General features: G+C 46.0%; 1 protein-coding gene across 2 annotated transcripts in view; it reads left to right on the top strand.

Annotated features, from left to right (window-relative positions):
- The window catches only part of LIG1 (DNA ligase 1), a 397,262-nt gene that overhangs the window by 227,556 nt on the left and 145,853 nt on the right, over window positions 1–23,853 (top strand). The gene's annotated exons all lie outside the window — the stretch shown is intronic.

Raw genomic sequence — 23,853 nt, 5'->3', positions numbered from 1 at the left:
GCTAGATAGGGCAGCAAAATACCACAATGTGGACATGCACACTGACTCAATAGAAGAAGATTTTCTATTTGACACTTTTCCTACTTCTGAAAAAAGTGTAAAAACACTTCCTATGCTAAATGGGGTACTTAAACATGCGCCAGACATATTCAAAGACCCAGCCAGAGCGCGTGTACTCAATCCCAGGATTGAGAAAAAATAGAAGTCTGCCCCTACAGACCAGATTTATATTAATCCCAGTTTCTTTTAGACTCACTGGTAGTAGCAAACGCTCGAAAGAGAGCTAATTCACAAACAGGAGATGCTCCCCCTCCTGACAAGGAGTCTAAGATTTTAGAAGCCTCAGGCAAAAGAGTAGCTTCACAGGCCGCAAATTCCTGGAGAATTGCAAACACACAAGCTCTGCTAGCACGCTACAATAGAGCACATTATGACCAACTTGAAGGTTCACTGCAACACCTGCCAGAACCCTTTAAAGCTCAAGCTAATGACCTCATACAGGAAGACAAATTTATAACTAATGCTTCCTTGACGCAGCTGATACATCAGCCAGGTCTATTAATACTAGCGTATTACTACGCAAGCAAGCGTGGCTACGCATCTCTGGTTTTAAGAACGAGGTGCAATCCACCATCCTCAACCAACCAGTTAACCAGGATTTCCTGTTTGGCCCTGCAGTAGATACCATTTTGGACAAAATGAAAAAAGATACTGAAACTGCTAAGTCAATGGGCGCACTTCAGTTTCAACAACATAGAAGTTCCTTTTGTCGCTCCTCCTACAGGGGCTCAGGAAGAGGCAACACATCACAAACTTCCTCTACATTCAAAAGTAACACACAGAGCTCCTTTCATAAAGGCTCCAACAGAGGAGGTTATAGGGGCAACTATAACAAAGGCAGTAGACGTGGAGGCAATAACACCAGAGCCTCCACTGCCAACAAACCGTGACTTCATCACACTCCCTCCAGACCACCTAATACCGGTCGGAGGCAGAATAGAACAATTCCTACCAGTCTGGAACGCCATCACCACAAACAGGTGGGTGAGACAAATTATCCAGTATGGTTACTGCCTGGAACTCACTTCTACTCCACCCAACATACCACCCAAACACCGTCCTATGTCCAAAGAACACATCACGCTGCTACAACAAGAGGTCACGTCCATGCTACAAAAAGGAGCCATAGAGCTAGTTCCTCTTCAACACCAAGGAACAGGAGTATACTCTCTATACTTCTTAATTCACAAGAAGGATGGGTCCCTCAGACCCATACTAGACCTCAGACCGTTGAATCAATACATACTCTCAAAGCATTTCCATATGATTACTCTACAACAGGTATTCCTGTTACTCCAGCAAGACGACTTTCTTGCTACATTAGACCTCAAAGATGCATATTTTCACATACCTATACATCCAGCTCACAGAAAATACCTCCGGTTCACAATAGGTCCACATTATCAATTCAAAGTTCTCTCCTTTGGGGTAACTACAGCCCCAAGAGTGTTCACAAAATGTCTAGCGGTTGTGGCAGCACACCTCAGAAGGCAACACATACATGTGTTTCCATACCTAGACGATTGGCTCATAAAAGCCAACTCCTACGCGCAGTGTGCAAGCCATATGTCTCAAACACTCCAGCTGCTGCAAAGTCTGGGTTTCTCCATAAATTACCCAAAATCACACCTACAGCCCTCCCACATACAGCAATATCTGGGAGCAACATTAAATACCTCAGTAGCAAAAGCATATCCAAATCCAGCCAGGATAGACAACATGCAAACTCTCATTCAAAAGTTTCAGCCACAAAACTCTCTGCCGGCTCGAGTGTTCATGCAGCTCATAGGCATGATGGCCTCCTGCATATTCATTGTCCCTCATGCAGACTTCAAATGCGTCCTTTGCAAGAATGCCTAGCACGGCAGTGGAACCAAGCTCAAGGACAACTAAAAGACCTAATGTTGGTAGACAGTCGTGCTTACAGCTCTCCGCAGTGATAGAACCCACAAAACCTTTCCAAGGGGCGACTGTTCCAAGAGCCAGTCCCACAAGTAGTACTAACAGCGGACGCATCACTGACAGGTTGGGGAGCCCACCTACTTCAATACACAGTCCAAGGGCTCTGGACAATCAAACAGAAAACACTGCATATCAACCACTTAGAGTTGCTAGCAGTGTTTCTGGTACTAAAACCACTCCAAAATACTTGTACAACAAGGCTGTGTTGATCCGGACAGACAACATGACAGCCATGTATTACATCCAGAAACCAGGAGGGACACATTCTCCACAGCTGTCTCACCTAGCACAGAGCATATGGAGATGGGCAATTCCCAAAAACATTTTTCTCCTACCACAACACCTGCATGGGAAAGACAATCAAATAGCAGATCTGCTAAGCAGACGCAGCCAACAGCTACACGAATGGGAGATTCACCCTCAAGTTCTCCAACCATTCTTCCAAGAATGGGGGCATCCAGAGATAGATCTGTTGGCCACAAAAGAAAACTCAAAATGCCAGTACTTTGCTGCCAGGTTCCCACATCTGTTGTCACAGGGCAATACGATATGGATGAACTGGTCAGGCAGATTTGCGTACGCTTTTCCACCAGCCCCACTGATTCCGCTAGTGGCACACAAACTACGTCAACAGTCACTCACAATGATCCTGGTCGCTCCCACATGGGCACGACAGCCATGGTACACAACGTTCCTGGAACTTTCAGTAGTTCCCCATCAAAGACTGCGCCTCTCGTCTCGTCTTTTAACTCAGAACCATGGAGAAATCAGGCATCCAGATCCTAATCGGATGAACCTAGCGATCTGGCTCCTGAAGTCTTAGAGTTCGGATACCTCAACTTGCCTCCTGATTGCATGAATATTATCAAGGAGGCAAGGCGCCCAACTACTAGAGCATGCTATGCAGCTAAATGGAAAAGATTTGTGATTTATTGCAATAATAACCAAATCAATCCATTAGATGCTTCTATCCAAAACATTATCTGCTACCTCTTGCATCTTCAAAGATTCAATCTAGCATACTCTTCCATAAGATTACATCTAGCTGCTATAGCAGCATACCTCCATAACAGCCAACACATGTCTCTCTTCAGAGTAACACCTATCAAATCCTTTATGGAAGGACTTAAAAGAATAATCCAGCCAAAACATCCACCTTCACCAGTCTGGAACCTAAACGTAGTACTCACCAGACTTTTGGGACCCCCTTTTGAACCACTCCATTCATGCGAATTACAATTCTTAACATGGAAAGTGGCATTCTTAATTGCAATTACCTCCCTCAGGAGAGTGAGCGAATTGCAAGCTCTAACCATTCAGGAACCTTTCATGCAAATACACAACAATAAGGTAGTGCTTCGTGCCAACCCTAAATTCATGCCAAAAGTGATATCCATGTTCCATATCAATCAGTCAATAGAATTGCCAGTTTTCTTCCAAAACCCGCAGACAGTGGCTGAAAGAGCACTACACACATTAGATGTGAGAAGAGCTCTGCTATATTATGTTGACAAGACTAAATCATTTAGGAAAACAAAGCAACTATTCGTAGCTTTTTCCCCACAACATAAGGGAAATCCCATCTCAAAATCAGGAATGGCCAGATGGAAAGTTAAATGCATTCAAATATGCTATCAAAAAGCTAAATGCACTTTAACAGTTTCCCCAAAAGCACACTTAACGCGTAAAATGGGTGCATCCATGGCTTTCCTGCGGAATATTCCTCTAGAATATATTTGTAAGGCAGCTACATGGTCTACCATACATACTTTCACCAAACACTACTGTGTAGACATGCAAGCAAAGCAGCTAGCTGCTGTAGGCCAGGCTGTCCTCAAAACTTTCTTTCAAACTGCTGCAGCTGGTACAGGTGGCCACCGCAAGAGGAGATACTGCTATACAGTCTATGCACAAGATATGAATTCAGCAGCCCACATGCTTTGAACGGAATATGCTACCTACCAGTATTCATCTGTTCTTGGCATGTAGGGCTGCTGACATTCATATCGCCCACCCTCCTCCCGGTGCCTGTTGCAGCTGCAGAGTTATTTCTTAACATACACTTACATGATCATCTCTTACTTTTCTATACTCCATCTTTGCCACAATGGCGAAAAACAATCTGACGATGGAGAAGATGCCCATGCGCACTGTAGTCCAGGGGGGGAGTCACCTATCTTGTGATACTTTGAAGACTCTTCCAGGACAACAAGGTGCAAACATCCGGACCCAACACTAGGCGGCGATCTATGCACAAGATATGAATGTCAGCAGCCCTACATGCCAAGAACAGATGCATACCGGTAAGTAGCGTATTCCTTTCCTCCATAGGATAACATTGGCAGTTTTTCTGTGAAAAGTTTCTAAGTGTGGAGTTTGAAAACCTAAAGAAATTCTTTTAAATTGTACTGTTACCAAAACGGTTTTGCTTACCTGATTACAGGTATTGGCCCAGATTATTATCCAGGTATACTACTCTGAGTAAGAAAAGTAATCCAAAAGTAATTTACCTGTAATCTTACTGAAAATCCCATTCAAAATATATGTACTGTATTCTGAAAAGCATTGCATTATCAGTAACACTACTGTAATCAAATCCAAGTACATTTTCAATAGCAATCCAAACTGTTACAATCTGCATAATTATTGCAAAGTACTTATCACCTACCTGTGTCAGGCTTGCTTGGTTCTAGGAAATAAAATGCCTAAAAATATTTTTGATACAAAAACAATTGGTCTGAAGTTCAGTCTTTGCGTGTGTTAATTCATTTGTTGACTGGGTGTGTACAATAAATGCTGAACACTGTCCTTACTGCTCGACCACACTACCACAAATAGAGAGTGAGGTGCTATCTAACTTTACCTCTGCCTACCTTTGGGAATCTACTGGACTCTGTGCACAGTATACCTCACTTTGGTATAGTATATACAGAGCCAGCTTCCTACAGTGTAAATAAAGAATACCTGTTTCACAGCTTTCTGACTGTTCCTGCTCTGTTAAGTGAAAGCAGCCCCGTGCTGCTGTTCACCAGGTGGCAGCAATTAAAGATCAGGAAGGCCGCATGCAGCACCTGGGCCATACTTTGAGTATCCCTGCTCTAAGAGGACATCTGCTATATAATTTGCATGTTTAGCAGCTGATCTGCAATTGTGGCGCATACATTACAGGTTAGTTACTGTTTTGAGTGTTACTGTGGTGGACCTTGAGTTTGTTACAATCTGGATCTGCTTGTTGTGGTTGACTTGGTTGACTTGTAGAGGGTTGTATCTCTGTATTTTTTTTTTGTAGATGGATGTCTTGGCGATTGGGATGATAGATGTAGTGTCAAGGGAAGTTTTCTGTGCACCCTGATAGTATATTAGCTGTTTGTCTCTTCTTCTGAGAGGTGATTGTTCATTCTTCTTGGCTTGTGAAGCTTGTTGTGTCTGCTGTTATAGATGGACTTCATGTTTATTTTAAAAATAAAAAAGCATAATGTTTAGTTTACAAATTACAGGTTCTACTTCGGTATGCATACTTTTACCCGCACCCCTCCCAGGTTCTTCTTATGACCTAATTCATATGATATCCCGCACGACCTGAGTGATAGCACAATTTATATCATAGAGTTACTGACTACACATGTGAATGCTTAGCATGAAAATAGGGTAATTCTTGTAGGCAATTGTGCATGTTGAACTTAATATGGTGCACCATTTACAAACCATTAAAGTTTGTACTAAAAGTGCTCCCATTAGGTTGAATAAGGTAAAGGCCTGCGCACACCTGATGTAGGTTGTTGAAATCTGATTGAGTAAATTGTGACTTGGAAACAACGCCTATTCAATATAATCTGAGAGGTAGCTAAAACTGTAGCTGCAATATTGATGTATTTTAGAATAATCTAGAATGTAGGGGTTGCCCTACTTAAATATTGTTTTTCACGCTTGTGTTTTAAGTATGGCTGTAAGCTTGTATACCACTGTGCCAGTCTCAGGAATGTGTAGAGCTTATTTAACTTACCTGTAATGATTTGATCATTGGACCTCACAGAAAGTATCTTTTCAGTGGTAAATATATACGTTTCAACCTCTCGAAGTAAAATTGCAAGTCATTTAAAGTTAATTCAATGAAACTTTATTTCGGATATCAAAAAGCTATAAAAGCACATACAAACATGGCATAATTCAGAAAAATCAGAATTATCATTTTGTGAAATTACCATAAAAATATTTGCCATATATAAAAATCCTCAGAGGGTGTGAAATGTTTATTACATTGAGGAATAAAAATAATTCAAAAGCAATTGTTCATCTGCATGAAGAAAAAGCCCACCTGCAGGTCGACCACATTGCCCTCAAAAACTTAGCTCGGTGCATGCATATAAAGGCCGGCTGTCTGACCTGAGAATATATAGGGCTTCCAGCAGGTCTTCTCACAGGTCATTCAGTCCAAAAGAACGAAGTGACCTTCGGATATTATCAAGCCACTTCATTTGACGGGAGCTGACAGATTTTAATACATGCTACAGGGCAGCAGTGAGCTAACTCGGGCGTAGACCAGAGATGCCTCCAAAACAACAATGGACGTGCTCTGCACGTGCTCGCCATCCTTTTTATGCCCATGTCCAATGTCTGGGGCATAAGAGGGTGCTCGGTGGAAGGTGGACAATGTTTCTCAAAACATATTCTCTGGTCTAATGAGCTCATCCATGTTTACAAAGCCCCACAGTTCAGCACTGTATAAAGCAGACCCCAGTGCCCTCGATTCATAGATCAGGAGACTGGGGCTTTAGGTTTGCTGGAAGAAACCCTATGCTCTTTGGAAATAGCCCCCACTTTTTGTTGATGCTGTATGATCACCTTGCTGACATGGCATTTTCAGGACCTGGAGTCGGCAAGAGTAACCCCTAAGTACACAGAGGAGCCCACTCTCTCCTGTGGCACGCCATCATGAGCCAATCTTCCTTTGAATGGTTAATGTGGTTTGAAATAAATCAGTTTTGTCTTAGCTGTGTTGCTTTCGAATCCTCGCGAGTGACAGAACTCACCAAAGTGATTCATAAGCTTTTGTAGTGCACTCAGGTTTTCATGTTAAGTCTTTAAGTGGGAAACCCCATTAAGAGGAATGGAAAATTATCCACAGATGTAGCATGCTGAATTACCTCAAGTCCCCAAACCCAATAGGACAGTGTCACAATGATTGTATGACGTCATCCATGATGTCATTTAACATGTCATAAGTGAAATAATATGTGGGGTCATAAACAGTGCATGGTGAGGTGCAAGTTATAGTTGGCTCAGGGAATTTCTGTCTTTTTTGCTAATTTCTGGTGATTTTTGATTATATTATTCATCCAACTTACCGGCTGAGAACAGCTTTTGGCTATGCATAGCGATGGATTGACCCATTTCATATCTCCCTCCTCCGCTCCCCCCACCCTCACCACCCTGCTCATAGTCTTTGCTATGCCGGGCTGCAGGCTGGTCACAGGGCCTGACCTGCAGACAGACCCAGCACCCCCACCATGTGGGTGTCCAACCCCCCACTAGTGCACGGCATGTGGTTGGCTGCAGGACCTGGCCTCTGGCCAGGTTCTGCTCCCAGCCCCTCCAGAGTTCCTGTATCCTGTATTTGGACCTGCAACATTTTTCTTCAAGTTGCTTCCAGCAAATCAGATCATCCATTCCCAGGGGAACAAAAGGGCAGTCTGGGGAAAAAAAACTCTCTTGGCAAATCAGAAACCCACATTTTTGTAACTCATGGTACCACAGGAATCCCGCTGGACCAACCACCCAGATAAAGTTTAGTGGAAATTAGTGAAGTGGTCCCAAAGTTATCAGCGAAACAAAGTTTTCTTCCTATGGAAACTCTGACCTAACGAAGTAGATAGTATCGACCACCTGTGTGGGGGTGGATGTGTTTGTGTATGTATGTATGTATGTATATATGTATGTATGTGTATATATATATATGTATGTATGTGTATATATATATATATATATGTATGTATGTGTATATATATATATATATATGTATGTATGTGTATATATATATGTATGTATGTGTATATGTATATATATATATATCTCCACAACTTTTCCCACCAGGGAAATAACGGGTCGCACAGCCAGTTGGAGTTTTACAGCAATCTCCTTTTATTATTTAAATTACACAGGGCAAATAGCGCTTTTGATCTACGCGTTTCGGTGTGTCGCCACCTTGCTCACGATCACCGGGTTTGCCCCACCCATGTTATTTTAAAGGTTCTTTTTTTTTTTTGATCATATCCTGTCACATGTCACCAAGGATTATGGTCCTTGTAGTTTTGATTGTTGTTTTAACAAAAGTCAAGCATGTTGGTGCACCAAACAATGTTATATCATAAGATTGTTTCAATGATGCTTTCCCTTTGTCTAGTCTCCCATTGCCTTCCAATAGGCTTACATGTTTATAATTGTTATGCCTTCAAATAGGCTCACTTATCCCATGTCTTTTAGTCTCAATGTTCAATGTTCATTATAAGTTCCTTTTTACACTGTTCTCAGTTTTTATAGGTGCACATATAACTCCTCTGATTGATTTAATCCATTCGGATGCAGGGTCCTCAGGTTGATGATGAATCTCGATTCTGCTTGCCTTAATTTTCTTTCTCGATCACCTCCCCGCTCTCCCTTAGGGATTGTTTGTATGCCATAGAATTTCATTTTTTGCCAGTCTCCCTAGTGAAATTGTTCCATATGTTTCGCTATGGCATTAGAGCGGTCCTTGTGGATTGTTGCCCGCATATGTTGCAATATTCGATTCTTTAGTTCTACAGTTGTGCTTCCCACATATTGCATTGGGCACGGACGCTCCACTACATAGACAGTGAATGGAGTTTTACATGTGATACACTGTCTGATCTGCCATTTCTTCTTATTTGCCAAGGTTATTTCTTTTGTTGGTTTAGATATTTGGCACAATTTTGCAACCGTGACATTTCACGAACCCTTTAGTCTTGAGCCAATCATCTTGTCTTTTCTTCTGAAAATGACTATGAATCAAATGGTCCTTCAAATTTCTAGCACGTCTATATGTTATAGTTGGATGGTTTCCCACAATTTCCTTCACTGTATTATCCAACTGTAACAATTTCCAATTTCTTCTTAGGATTTTGCATATTTTTTCACTCTCTTGAGAGAAATCCATAATCAAACGAATTTTGCCTTTTTCTGTATCATCTTCTGGTTTTTTTCTTTTTAAACATTCCTCTCGTGTCTTTGTCCTCGTTCTTGTTAAGCTCTTTCTTACAATTTTTTCTGGGTATTTTCTTTTTATGAATCTCTCCATGGTGTTTTTGCTGTTTTTTTCCCACTGGTCTTGTTCACTGCATATCCGACGGACTCTCAAAAATTCCCCGTACGGTATGCTGTTCAGTAATGTTTTTTGGTGGAAGCTAGTGGCTTCAAGAGTAGCATTGGTGGATGTAGACTTTCTGTGGAGAGTTGTATGGATATGCTGATCCTTAATATAGATTTCAGTGTCCAGGAAAATAATTCTTTCTTTACTCATATTGTAAGTACATTTCAAATTTGTAACACTGTTGTTTATTATTTGGAAATAATCCTGGAATTCTGCTTCAGTACCATCCCAAATTATCAGTAAATCGTCGATAAACCTCTTCCAGCTCACGATTTTATTGACTGATGTTTCCTATGTCGAGTCCCATGCTATTTCTTGCTCCCACCATCCCATTGTGAGACAAGCGTAGGAGGGACTAAAAGAAAATCCCATTGCTGTCCCGTTCCGTTGTTTAAAGATTTCTCCTCCAAATGTGAAAATGTTTTCTTCCAAACAAATCGTGATCATTTCCAGTAGCATCTTGTTATGGCTACTGAATTCCAGATTTCTCTCCTTTAGGAAAAAATTGCATGCTTTTGTTCCCATCTCATTGTCGATGTTAGTATATAACCCGATTACATCCATTGAAATCAGGTGATAAGATACTTGCCAAGGTGTATCCAGTAGGGTTCGCAACAAGTCACTCGTGTCCTGGATATATGAATTTAAGTTTGCAACAAATGGTCTTAAGAAGTGCTATATATATTCAGCCAACGGTTCCAACAAAGATCCTTTTTTTGGATATTATTGGTCTTCCCGGGTTTTTTTTTATCCTTATGTATCTTAGGCAAGAAGTAAATAGTTGCCATTATAGGGTGTGTTACAGTGAGAAATTTGTTTCATCAATGAGTCCTTTTGCTGTCCATACACTCAATTTGTCATCGATTTTGTTCTTTGTTTCCATCACTGGATTCTGTTTCAGTTTTTCATAATGCTTGTTATCCCTTAGTTGCCGATGAGCTTCTATCATGTATGCGCTTCGATCCATGATTATCACGTTTTCGCCCTTGTCGGCGACTTTTATTTCTATCTTGTCCTCTTCCGACAGATTTTTTTAATGCCAACCGTTCTTCCTTTGTTAGGTTGTCCTGGCCATAATTCCATTTAAGTTTGTAAAGATCCTGGATTACAGCTTCCTGAAATAAATCCACTTTGTTTCCCGGGTTTTATGAAAAACTGAAACAGAATCCAGTGATGGGAACAAAGAACAAAATCGATGACAAATTGAGTGTATGGACAGCAAAAGGACTCATTGATGAAACGGAGAGGAAATTTCCCACTGTAACACACCCTATAATGGCAACTATTTACTTCTTGCCTAAGATACATAAGGATAAAAAAAAACCCCGGGAAGACCAATAATATCCGCAAAAGGATTTTTGTTGGAACCGATGGCTGAATATATAGATCACTTCTTAAGACCATTTGTTGCAAACTTAAATTCATATATCCAGGACACGAGTGACTTGTTGCGAACCCTACTGGATACACCTTGGCAAGAATCTTATCACCTGATTTCAATGGATGTAATCGGGTTATATACTAACATCGACAATGAGATGGGAACAAAAGCATGCAATTTTTTCCTAAAGGAGAGAAATCTGGAATTCAGTAGCCATAACAAGATGCCACTGAAATGATCACGATTTGTTTGGAAGAAAACATTTTCACATTTGGAGGAGAAATCTTTAAACAACGGAACGGGACAGCAATGGGATTTTTTTTTTAGTCCCTCCTACGCTTGTCTCACAATGGGATGGTGGGAGCAAGAAATAGCATGGGACTCGACATATGAAACATCAGTCAATAAAATCGTGAGCTGGAAGAGGTTTATCGACGATTTACTGATAATTTGGGATGGTACTGAAGCAGAATTCCAGGATTATTTCCAAATAATAAACAACAGTGTTACAAATTTGAAATGTACTTACAATATGAGTAAAGAAAGAATTATTTTCCTGGACACTAAAATCTATATTAAGGATCAGCATATCCATACAACTCTCCACAGAAAGTCTACATCCACCAATGCTACTCTTGAAGCCACTAGCTTCCACCAAAAAACATTACTGAACAGCATACCGTATGGGGAATTTTTGAGAGTCCGTCGGATATGCAGTGAACAAGACCAGTGGGAAAAAAAACAGCAAAAACACCATGGAGAGATTCATAAAAAGAAAATACCCAGAAAAAATTGTAAGAAAGAGCTTAACAAGAACGAGGACAAAGACACGAGAGGAATGTTTAAAAAGAAAAAAAACAGAAGATGATACAGAAAAAGGCAAAATTTGTTTGATTTATGGATTTCTCTCAAGAGAGTGAAAAAATAGGCAAAATCCTAAGAAGAAATTGGAAACTGTTACAGTTGGATAATACAGTGAAGGAAATTGTGGGAAACCATCCAACTATAACATATAGACGTGCTAGAAATTTGAAGGACCATTTGATTCATAGTCATTTTCAGAAGAAAAGACAAGATGATTGGCTCAAGACTAAAGGGTTCGTGAAATGTCACGGTTGCAAAATGTGCCAAATAGCTAAACCAACAAAAGAAATAACCTTGGCAAATAAGAAGAAATGGCAGATCAGACAGCGTATCACATGTAAAACTCCATTCACTGTCTATGTAGTGGAGTGTCCGTGCCCAATGCAATATGTGGGAAGCACAACCGTGGAACTAAAGAATCGAATATTGCAACATATGCGGGCAACAATCCACAAGGACCGCTCTAATGCCATAGCGAAACATATGGAACAATTTCACCAGGGAGACTGGCAAAAAATGATATTCTATGGCATACAAACAATCCCTAAGGGAGAGCGGGGAGGTGATCGAGAAAGAAAATTAAGGCAAGCAGAATCGAGATTCATCATCAACCTGAGGACCCTGCATCCGAATGGATTAAATCAATCAGAGGAGTTATATGTGCACCTATAAAAACTGAAAACAGTGTAAAAAGGAACTTATAATGAACATTGAGACTAAAAGACATGGGATAAGTGAGCCTATTTGAAGGCATAACAATTATAAATATGTAAGCCTATTGGAAGGCAATGAGAGACTAGACAAACAAAGAGAAAGCATCATTGAAATAATCTTATGATATAACATTGTTTGGTGCACTAACATGCTTGACTTTTGTTAAAACAACAATCAAAACTACAAGGACCATAATCCTTGGTGACATGTGACAGGAAATGATGAAAAAAAAAGAACCTTTAAAATAACATGGGTGGGGCAAACCCGGTGATCGTGAGCAAGGTGGCGACACACCGAAACGCATAGATCAAATGCGCTATTTGCCCTGTGTAATTTAAATAATAAAAGGAGATTGCTGTAAAACTCCAACTGGCTGTGCGACCCGTTTTTTCCCTGGTGGGAAAAGTTGTGGAGATATTGAGCGGCGTTGGTTCAGCCACAGGACAACGCACATGCAGGAGCGCTGCACAAATCCCGAGTGTGGAACCAATGTGGAGGTGATATATATATATATGTGTGTGTATATATGAAAATAGATCCTGCTGCCAAAGTCCGTTTTCCCCTTAGGGCCGGATGAACAAAACCGGTACAGACCACCAACGGCTCGTGAAAATAACTGCTATTTATTTCACCACGACCTCCTCAGCATGACTCGTTTCGACCGGGTCTCCCTGGTCTTCATCACATGACGTGCCAACATAGAGGCGTGTCTTAAATAGTGCATATACAGAGAAAGCCGCACCTCTTATTTAAATAAACATAGAAAACATCTTGCTCACATAAATGTTGATGCAGCAATAACAGAATACATAAATTAATGAGTACATAATTTTCACAAATATTCCTCTCATTATCACAATTAAAGCATATGCATTATGATAAAAACAGTTTGGCCGAGTGGCCTAAAACATTCACTCGGTATAAATTGTATTCCAAGCTCTCATGCACCATATGTAAAAACAAGTTAATTAGTCGAATTTTCAACCTTAATGGGAATGGCTGAAAAAAGTGCTGATCGAGTGCAAAACATGACACGTGCTGTATGTTAAGTCATTGGGAAGTGCTTTAAGGCGGTAACTGGTCAAAATCCAGAATTCAAAATATGGTAGATAAATCTGCCTTAAAAGATGTAATTGAAAGTAATGTATTCAACTAAAGCTACTGCAAGAGATTAAAAGAGATTGCTGGCGGGAACTTGCCTACAGTCATACAAATGTAAAAGACAGTGATAAGTAAAACGAGGTAGATCATTAACAGAAATACCAGCATAAATACAGATTTGTTTTATTTTATTTAAAAAGTTTTATATAGTGCTGGCTGAACCCGGAGGTATCAGAGTGCTTTACAAGAAGAGGTACCATAGATTTCAAAACATGGCTACATAGTTAAAACATTTCAGGTAAATAATTACTGGAGAAACGAGTAACAACTGCATGGCTCAGGTAAGGGGAAACAAAGCAGACATGGGAAGGAGGTTCGGGGAAAAGAGTAGAAGAGAGTAGAAGAAGAGGGAAAAGAGTGAAAGAGGAGAGGGAAGAGGTAGGAAACACAAAGAAGCAATGAGAAAAGATACTGTCTCTTATGAACAGATGGGTAGGTAACGGCCAGCCTCCTCAGTAGCTGCGAAGGACCACTCCACCGGTCATCGGCCGAAGGTTAGCTTGGGCGCCAAAGTACATCAGAGGCTTAAGGTAACAGCCTAGAGGAGAACATCAAAATGTTTCAGAGAGCGCCTAACAAGGAGTGAGTTGCTGGATTCCCAGCAATAAAAGGAACCGTTTCTAACAACCTCCGCTATGTGGGACTCCCTTAACACTGTGGACTCTCTCAGAGGGGAATCTGAAACTCCAGGGCAGGCCGCCCGCTCCCGCCTCTCAGCTGCTCCTCCCACCCTCTACCTAAATGGCTTCAGCTGCGCTGCAGTGAGTGACCCTGGACCCTGCTTGCAGGCCAGGTCGCTCCCACACCACACAGCACCACCAGTGTTTCTGTGCACTCCTCCGTGCTGCCGATTCTGCCACGCAGCTGCTGTCCCCTGTGCCCCTGCCACCTGGTTTGAGCTATAACTGTTTTTAGTTGCCATAACTGTACTTCACTGCTGTAAGTGTACTGTGCTTCTGTACCGCTTTGCCCCTTCGTGTTTTGTTTAATTGTCGTGCCCTCATTACCGTTCTGCTCTCTCCCCAACCCCCTTTTCTCTTCTGTATCCCAGCCGTCCTGTTTCCGCCGCTGCTCCCCTGCAGCCCCGCCCCCTCGATCTCCCATTTGCCGCCCGCTCCTGCCTCCAAGCTGGTCCTCCCTCCCTCCTCGACCTAAATGGCGGCCGACGTGCGTCGCTGGAGCGCCAGAGGCAAGCCCGTCTGCGCCTGGACCGCGCCCCGCGCCAGAACCCCTGGACCCCGCGAATGCCATGCCACCAGACTCCGATACGACGCCACCACCCTCCTCACACTCAACACCAACTGAAACCACACCTGCTTCCAGCCTGCCCCGAAACTGACCCACGGACCCTTCTCCTGCCGCACCTGCAGCTTCACCTGCGACAGAACCACCAAACCTCCAAATACTGGACCCAACCACCTCCGCTGAATACTCCTCAACACCCGCTCCGCACGCAAACATGACTTCGAGCTCTGGGATCTGATCGACACCGCCGCCCCAGACGTGGCCTTCCTGACCGAGACCTGGTGGAACGACTCCTCTACGCCCGACATCGCCATAGCCATCCTGGACGGCTACAAGGTCACCCGTAGGGATCACGCCAACGGAGTCTGAGGAGGAATAACCATCTTCCAAAAGTCCACACTCAAGGTCTCCACCCACGCGGACGACCCCCTCAACACCGCCGAACACCTGCACTTCCGGATCCACAGCGATCCCAACACCACCCTCAAAGGAACACTCATCTACAGACCCCCCGGACCCCGGCTCAGTTCAGCGAATCCATTGCAGACCTCGCCAGCACCCACGCACTCACCTCCACGGACTACATCCTCCTCGGGGACCTGAACTTCCACCCCGAGAACGACGCCAACTCCGCCACCCTGATCGACAACCTCACCAACCTCGGCCTCAGACAACTCGTCATCGCACCCACCCACCCACACCGCCGGCCACACGCTGGACCCAGTCTTCTCCATAGGCTCTCTTCTGTCCCCTTCGACCACACCACCAAACTCCACTGGACCACGCTGCATCCATTTCACCTTCAAGAAACCAACCACGCACCACTGCACCCAACAGCTGCCTCGCCGCTGCTGGACTAAAGTCACCGAAGACCACCCTCACCCAAAGCCCACCCACCGACCCCACCAACCCAGACGCCGCAGCCTGCAACCTCAGACAGTCATCAACGACTGCGCCAACACCCTCACCCCGCTCAAGAAACCCTACAATAGCCACGCCAGCAAGAGAGCCACATGGTTCACCAACGAGCTCCAGACCTCCAAACGCGCATGCCGGAAACTGGAGAAGATATGGCTCCACGAACGCACACCGGACAGCCACTCAGCCCACAAGGACGCCACCCGCAGACATCACCAACTCCTCAGATTAGCCAAGAGATCCTCCTTCAAAGACCGCTTGGACAACAACGCAAACAACAGCAAAGAGCTCTTCAGCATCGTAAAGGAACTTTCCAACACCAGCACCAACGCCATCCTGCCCTCACAAGAACTGTGCGACTCACTAGTCATCTTTTTCCACCGCAAGATCGCTGACATCCACGACAGTTTCAACACCACGACCAACCCGACTACGCCAGACTCCACCTCCCCTGTGAACACCACCAGCGCCAACCGCCTGACCTCCTGGTCTAACGATGACGAGACACGCAAGGTCATGAACTCCATCCACTCAGGATCTCCGTCAGACCCGTGCCCACACCACGTATTCAACAAAGCAGACAAAGCCATCGCACCCAAACTACGGAAGGTCATCAACATCTCCTTCAAAATAGCGACATTCCCGGAAAGCTGGAAGTACTCCGAAATCAACGCCCTCCTCAAGAAGCCTAAAGCGGACCCCAAGGACCTCCAGAACATCCGGTCCATCTCCCTGCTCCCGTTCCCGGCAAAGGTCATCGAGAAAATCGTCAACATGCAATTGGCCCGCCACCTGGAAGACCACAACCCTTTTGGACCCGTCCCAGTCCGGATTCAGACTCAACCACAGCACCGAGACCGCCCTCCTCGCCGCCACAGACTACATCAGGCGCCAACTAGACAACAGTGAAACATCAGCCCTCATCCTCCTTGACCAGTCAACCGCCTCCGACACTGTCTGCCATCGCACTCTAAAGACACGCCTCCTAGAAGCCGGAATCCAAGAGAAGGCTCTTGACTGGACCACGTCCTTCCTCTCAGGCAGAACCCAGAGAGTCCGCCTCCCACCCTTCCGATCCGAAGCCACCGACATCTGCGGCGTCCCCCAGGGCTCAGGTCGACGCTGTTCAACTTCTACATGGCCCCCCTCGCACAAGTGACCCGCCACCACAACCTCAACATCATCTCCTACGCCGACAACACCCAGCTCATCCTCTTCCTCACCAAGGACCCACACACCGCCAACACCAACCTCCACAAGGGAATGAAGGCAGTTGCCGACTGGATGAGGCACAGCCGTCTGAAGCTAAGCTGAAGCTGAGATAGCAGATTTGATTATCGACTTTAAATTAGACATTCTTTTTGTCACAGAAACGTGGACAGACGATTCATCTGAGCCAGATCTGGCAATTGCCGTGCCTAATGGATACAAAGCTTATCTCCAGGACAGAGTCAGGAAAAAAGGAGGTGGAATGGCTATTATAGCCAGAGAACGGTTTACAGTTAGAACGACCCCTATTCCATCCACCTTCTGTGAATCCATGCAGTTTGGCATCAAGTTATCCGCCCTTTTCAATTTTAAAGGAATATTGTTATACCGCCCCCCTGGAACGAAGACTGGTTTCCTTGCCAATATCAATACCATAATGGAATCAGTAGCCACCGAAAGTTCGTTCAAGGTCCTAGGCGACTTGAATTTTCACTTAGAACAAGGCAATCAAACTGACACGTCCACTCTAATATCTGATATGGAAACACTGGGGCTAAAACAACTAGTCACTTCTCCCACTCACTCGGCGGGCCACACTTTAGATGCCATATTTTCCAACGTTGAAGGTCTACAAATAACAGACATTTTGCCCATGCCGTGGACCGACCACCACGCCATACTCACTAAAATCACCATCAAGACCCTCCCTAATAAAAAATTTGCTCTAACATCTCAAAAATCTTTCAAAGACTGGAAAAACATAAATCAGGCTGACCTCAAAATAAATCTGGACCATACCCGCCCAAATGTGTCCACCGATCCCAATGTGGCATTACAACAATTTCAGACCTGGTTGGGCCAGGCAACGAATCACTTAGTTCCCACCAAGTTACTATCTAGAAATAGAGCCAAACCTACCGCCCCATGGTATACTGAGGAGCTAGGGCTACAAAAACAAACTAATAGGAACAAGGAAAGGCTTCGGAGGAAAAATTATGACGCAGCTAGCAAAACTTGCTATAAAGATTCATTGGCGCTTTATAAAGCTATGAATATAAAAGCGAAAAAATCTTTTTATTCAGATCAAATCTATAAAGCCAAAAATTCAAGCAAACAATTGTACCAAATCACTAAAACATTGTCGGGCAACACCCCTGATCTCACTCCTCCTCCCTCACAAGCACTGTGTGATGCTTTGGCCACCTTCTTCTTCACCAAGGTTGATGATATTTATCAAGCCTTTACTGCCAAATCACCTCCGGTGAAAGCCGCCTCCCCCACGGCACCTCCGGCTAATATTTTTCCCAGCTTTCAAGCAATTACAAGTGACCACATAAGAACAATCGTGTCAACAATTAAAACAGGATCTGCACTGGACCCCTGTCCCTTTTCAGCCCTCCCGCCTGTAATGGAGTCCATTATTCCAGTAATCACACAAGTCTGCAATTCCATTCTGCTATCAGGGATATATCCGGACTCGTTAAAAAAACACCTTACTAAAACCCCTATTAAAAAAAACCTTCCCTTGATAAAAACGAACTGAAAAACTATAGGCCTATTGCGAGTCTCCCGTTCGTAGCTAAAGTGACTGAAAAGGCTATGAATTCCCAATTATCGGAATATATTGAAAAACATCACCTCCTGGACGATACTCAATTTGTTTTTCGGAAGTATCACGGGACTGAAACAGCCTTGATCAAGGCCGCTGATGATGTCAGGGCAATTAGGGCTCAAGGTGAGACAGCGATCCTGGTAATTTTGGATCTATCCGCAGCCTTCGACACGGTCGACCATACCATCTTGGTCGACCGTGTCGGAAGGCTCGGCATCTGTCATTCCGCCAGAGACTTGCTTCCTTTCTGGCCAGAAGAATGCAGGCGGTCACTCTAGGACCTTTCCAATCTGCGCAACTTTCGTCACCATGTGGAGTTCCCCAAGGCTCATCCCTTAGTCCGACACTATTTAACATCTATGTGTCGGACCTTGCTAATGTCATCAAAGCACACGGGATGAGCCTAACCTCCTATGCTGACGACACACAGTTGGTATTAGCCATCAAAGGCGATGGAGACCAAGTAGCAGAGAAATTCAAAAATGGAATGCTTGACATAGGAGAATGGATGGCTACTAACTGTTTAAAACTGAACTCAGACAAAAACTGAGGTAGTTATTTTTGGACCCCTTCTCCCAGCCAGCCCATCTTGCTGGTGGCCAGAAGCCTTTGGCACTCCCCCGAGCCCGACAGCCAAAGTCTGGAATCTAGGAGTCATTTTTGACGAAGAACTTAATTTTATGGACCATGCAAATAAAACAGTAACCACAGCCCATTACAAATTGAAAATGATCAGAAAAATCTGCCCTTTTCTCCGGAGACGGCCATTAAAACATTGGTCAGCTCCTTAGTTTTGTCAACTCTAGACTACTGTAATGGTTTATTTCTCAATGCCCAGTCCAGAGTCACAAGGAAACTACAATCAATACAGAATGCTGCAGTACGTCTGCTCTCTGGGAAGACCAAATATGAGCCCATATCAAAAATCATAAAGGAATACCATTGGCTGACGATCCGGAACAGAATACATTTCAAGTCCTTATGCATAGTTTATAAGGCACTCAATAATCAAGGACCACATTTTCTGAAAGATCAACTTCAACTCTACAAACCTAGTAGATTGCTTCGTTCTGCTACCCTCAACCAACTAGTCATTCCACGCTCCAAAACAGTGTCTTGGGGCGATCGCCGCTTTCTAGTGGCAGCACCTAAATTGTGGAATACCCTCCCCGAAAATATTAGGCTGAGTCCTTCCCTTTTTCAGTTCCGTAAACTTTTAAAGACCTGGCTGTTTGACCAATAACTCCCTACTACTTTTGTCTAGCTCTCAGCTTCACAAGTAAGTGTATTTCCCAGCGCCGAGACGCCTGTATTTGTCGCGCTTTAGAAATGTCAAAAATAAATAAATAAACTCTGACAAGACGGAGGTCCTCATCCTCGCACCCACCCCCTTGCCTGGGACGACTCCTGGTGGCCGACCACACTGGGAACAGCACCAACACCCACCAACCATGTACGCAACCTAGGATTCATCCTCGACTCCACCCTCTCCATGTCGAAGCAGGTCAACGCCGTCTTCTCCTCCTACTACAACACACTCTGCAGGAACTACAAGTGGATCCCGACCGAAACAAGAAGAACGGTGAGACAGGCCCTCGTCAGCAGCAGACTAGACTACAGCAACACACTCTACGCAGGAATCCCAGCCAAACACCTACGACGACTACAACGCATCCAAAACTCCTCCGACTGATCGTCAACGTCCCCCGCTGCAGCCATATCACCCCCCACCTGAGAGACCTACACTGGCTCCCTGTCGACAAAAGGATCATCTTCAAGCTACTCACCCACGCACACAAAGCACTCCACAACGCCGGACTGCCTACCTGAACAGCAGACTCCGCTTCTACACCCCCACAGCTACAAGATCTCCCGCAGAGACCGCACCAACGGGATGGGAGGAGGAATAGCCATCGTCCACAAGTCCACCCTGCAGGTCCACACTCTCGCAGACGACTCCCTCAACTCCGCCGAATACCTTCACTTCCGGATCCACACCGACCCCAACACCACCCTCAGAGGAACACTCATCTACAGACCACCAGGACCCCGGGCCCCCTTCAGCGACTCAGTCGCCAACCTCGCTAGCAATGCGCACTCGCCTCCACGGACTTAATCCTCCTCTGGGCCCTGAACTTCCACCTTGAGAACAACAATGACGCCAACTCCAGGGCCCTGATCGCCAACCTCGGCCTCCGACAACTCGTCACCGAACCCACCCATGCTGCCGGCCACACGCTCGACCCAGTCTTCTCTAAAAGCACCCACGCCGGCTTCCACCACACCACCGAACTCCACTGATGCATCCACTTCACATTCAAGAAACCAACCACGCACCACCCCACCCAACAACTGCCTCAACGCTGCTGGAGCAAAGTCACCGAAGACCAACTAACCTCCACCCTCACCCAGAACCCTCCCACTGACCCCACCGACACAGACGCCGCCGCCCGAAACTTCAGACAGTGGCTCGACGACTGCGCCAACACTCTTGCCCTGATCAAGAAACCCTCCACCAACCACCAAATCGAGAAAGCCACCTGGTTCAACGAAGAACTCCAGATCTCCATACGGACATGCAGGAAACTGGAGAAGAAATGGCTCCACGACCGCACACCAGACAGCCACGCAGCCCACAAAGACGCCATCCGCAGACATCAACATCTCATCAGAACAGCCAAGAGATTGTCCTTCAAAACCCGACTGGAGAACAACGTACACAACAGCAAAGAACTTTTCAACATAGTGAAGGAACTCTCCAACCCCAGCGACCACACCAACGACATCCCGCCCTCACAGGACCTTTACGACTCACTGGCCATCTTCTTCCACTGTAAGATCGTAGACATCCACGACCGCTTCAACTCCTCATCCACCCCGACCGCAACAAACCACTCACTGAACGCCACCTGCACCAACAAGCTGTCCTCCTGGACACACTTCAACAACAAAGAGACACGTAAGGTCATGAACTCCATCCACTCAGGATCTCCATCAGACCCTGCCCACACCACGTCTACAACAAGGCTGACGCAACCATCGCACCCCAGCGGCGAAAGATCATCATCTCCTTCGACACTGCGACATTCCCGGAAAGTTGGAAGCACGCCGAAAACAGCCTACTCAAGAAGCCCAAGGCGGACCCCAAAGCCCTCAAGAACTTCCGGCCCATCTCACTGCTCCCCTTCCCGGCGAAGGTCATCGAGAAAATCGCCAACATGCAGCTGATCAACCACCTCGAGGACAACAGCATCCTAGACCCATCCCAGTCTGGATTCAGACGCAACCATAGCACCGAGACTGCCCTTATCGCTGTCACAGACATCAGGCGCCAGCTAGACAACAGCGAAACCTCCGCCCTCATCCTCCTGGACAGATCAGCCGCGTTTGGCACGGTCTGCCACCGCACACTAAGAACACGTCTCCAAGAAGCCGGAATCCAGAAGAAGGCCCGGGACTGGACCACGTCCTTCCTCTCCGCCAGAACCCAGAGAGTCCGTCTCCCACCCTTCCGATCGGAAGCCACCGACATCAACTGCAGCATACCCCAGGGCTCATCCCTCAGACCAACCTCGTTCAATGTCTACATGGCCCCTCTCGCACAAGTGGCCTGCCAGAACAACCTGAACATCATCCCCTACGCCGACGACACCCAGCCCATCCTCTCCCTCACCAAGTACCCGTACATCTTTAAAGCCAACCTCCAAGAGAGCATGAAGGCAGTCGCCGAGTGGATGAGGAGCAGCCATCTGAAACTGAACTCGGACAAGACGGTAGTCCTCATCCTAGGTCCCGTCCCCTCTGCTTGGGACGACTCCTGTTGGCCGACCGCACTGGGAGCAGCCCCGACACCAACAGACCACGCACGCAACCTGGGATTCATCCTTGACTCCTCCCTCTCCATGTCAAAGCAGGTCAACGCTACAACAAGGCTGACGCAACCATCGCACCCCAGCGGCGAAAGATCATCATCTCCTTCGACACTGCGACATTCCCGGAAAGTTGGAAGCACGCCGAAAACAGCCTACTCAAGAAGCCCAAGGCGGACCCCAAAGCCCTCAAGAACTTCCGGCCCATCTCACTGCTCCCCTTCCCGGCGAAGGTCATTGAGAAAATCGCCAACATGCAGCTGATCAACCACCTCGAGGACAACAGCATCCTAGACCCATCCCAGTCTGGATTCAGACGCAACCATAGCACCGAGACTGCCCTTATCGCTGTCACAGACATCAGGCGCCAGCTAGACAACAGCGAAACCTCCGCCCTCATCCTCCTGGACAGATCAGCCGCGTTTGGCACGGTCTGCCACCGCACACTAAGAACACGTCTCCAAGAAGCCGGAATCCAGAAGAAGGCCCGGGACTGGACCACGTCCTTCCTCTCCGCCAGAACCCAGAGAGTCCGTCTCCCACCCTTCCGATCGGAAGCCACCGACATCAACTGCAGCATACCCCAGAGCTCATCCCTCAGACCAACCTCGTTCAATGTCTACATGGCCCCTCTCGCACAAGTGGCCTGCCAGAACAACCTGAACATCATCCCCTACGCCGACGACACCCAGCCCATCCTCTCCCTCACCAAGTACCCGTACATCTTTAAAGCCAACCTCCAAGAGAGCATGAAGGCAGTCGCCGAGTGGATGAGGAGCAGCCATCTGAAACTGAACTCGGACAAGACGGTAGTCCTCATCCTAGGTCCCGTCCCCTCTGCTTGGGACGACTCCTGTTGGCCGACCGCACTGGGAGCAGCCCCGACACCAACAGACCACGCACGCAACCTGGGATTCATCCTTGACTCCTCCCTCTCCATGTCAAAGCAGGTCAACGCCATATCCTCCTCCTGCTACAACACCCTCCGAATGCTCCGCAGGATCTACAAGTGGATCCTGACCGAAACAAGAAGATCAGTGACCCAGGCCCTCGTCAGCAGCAGGCTAGACTACGGCAACGCACTCTACGCAGGTATCCCGGCCAAACACCTGCAACTACTACAACGCATCCAGAACGCCTCTGCCTGACTGATCCTCAAATGCCCCCGCTGCAGCCACATCTCCTCCCACCTAAGATACCTGCACTGGCTCCCCGTCAACAAGAGGATCACCTTCAAACTCCTCACCCACGAACACAAAGCAGTCAACATCGGACCAGGCTACCTGAACAACAGACTCCACTTCTACACCCCCGCCCGCCAGCTCTGCTCCGCCAGCCTAGCTCTTGCTGCCGTCCCACACATCCAACGAACGACCTCCGGCGGCAGATCCTTCTCTTTCCTCGCTGCCAAGACCTGGAACACCCTCCCCACCCATCTATGGCCGACCCAAGACCTGCTCACCTTCAGAAGACT

Source organism: Lissotriton vulgaris, unplaced genomic scaffold (assembly GCF_964263255.1).
Source record: "Lissotriton vulgaris unplaced genomic scaffold, aLisVul1.2 SCAFFOLD_1535, whole genome shotgun sequence".
NCBI lineage: Eukaryota > Metazoa > Chordata > Amphibia > Caudata > Salamandridae > Lissotriton > Lissotriton vulgaris.
The sequence above is the reverse complement of the archived record's forward strand: the minus strand, read 5'-3'. Positions and strand labels throughout refer to the sequence as shown.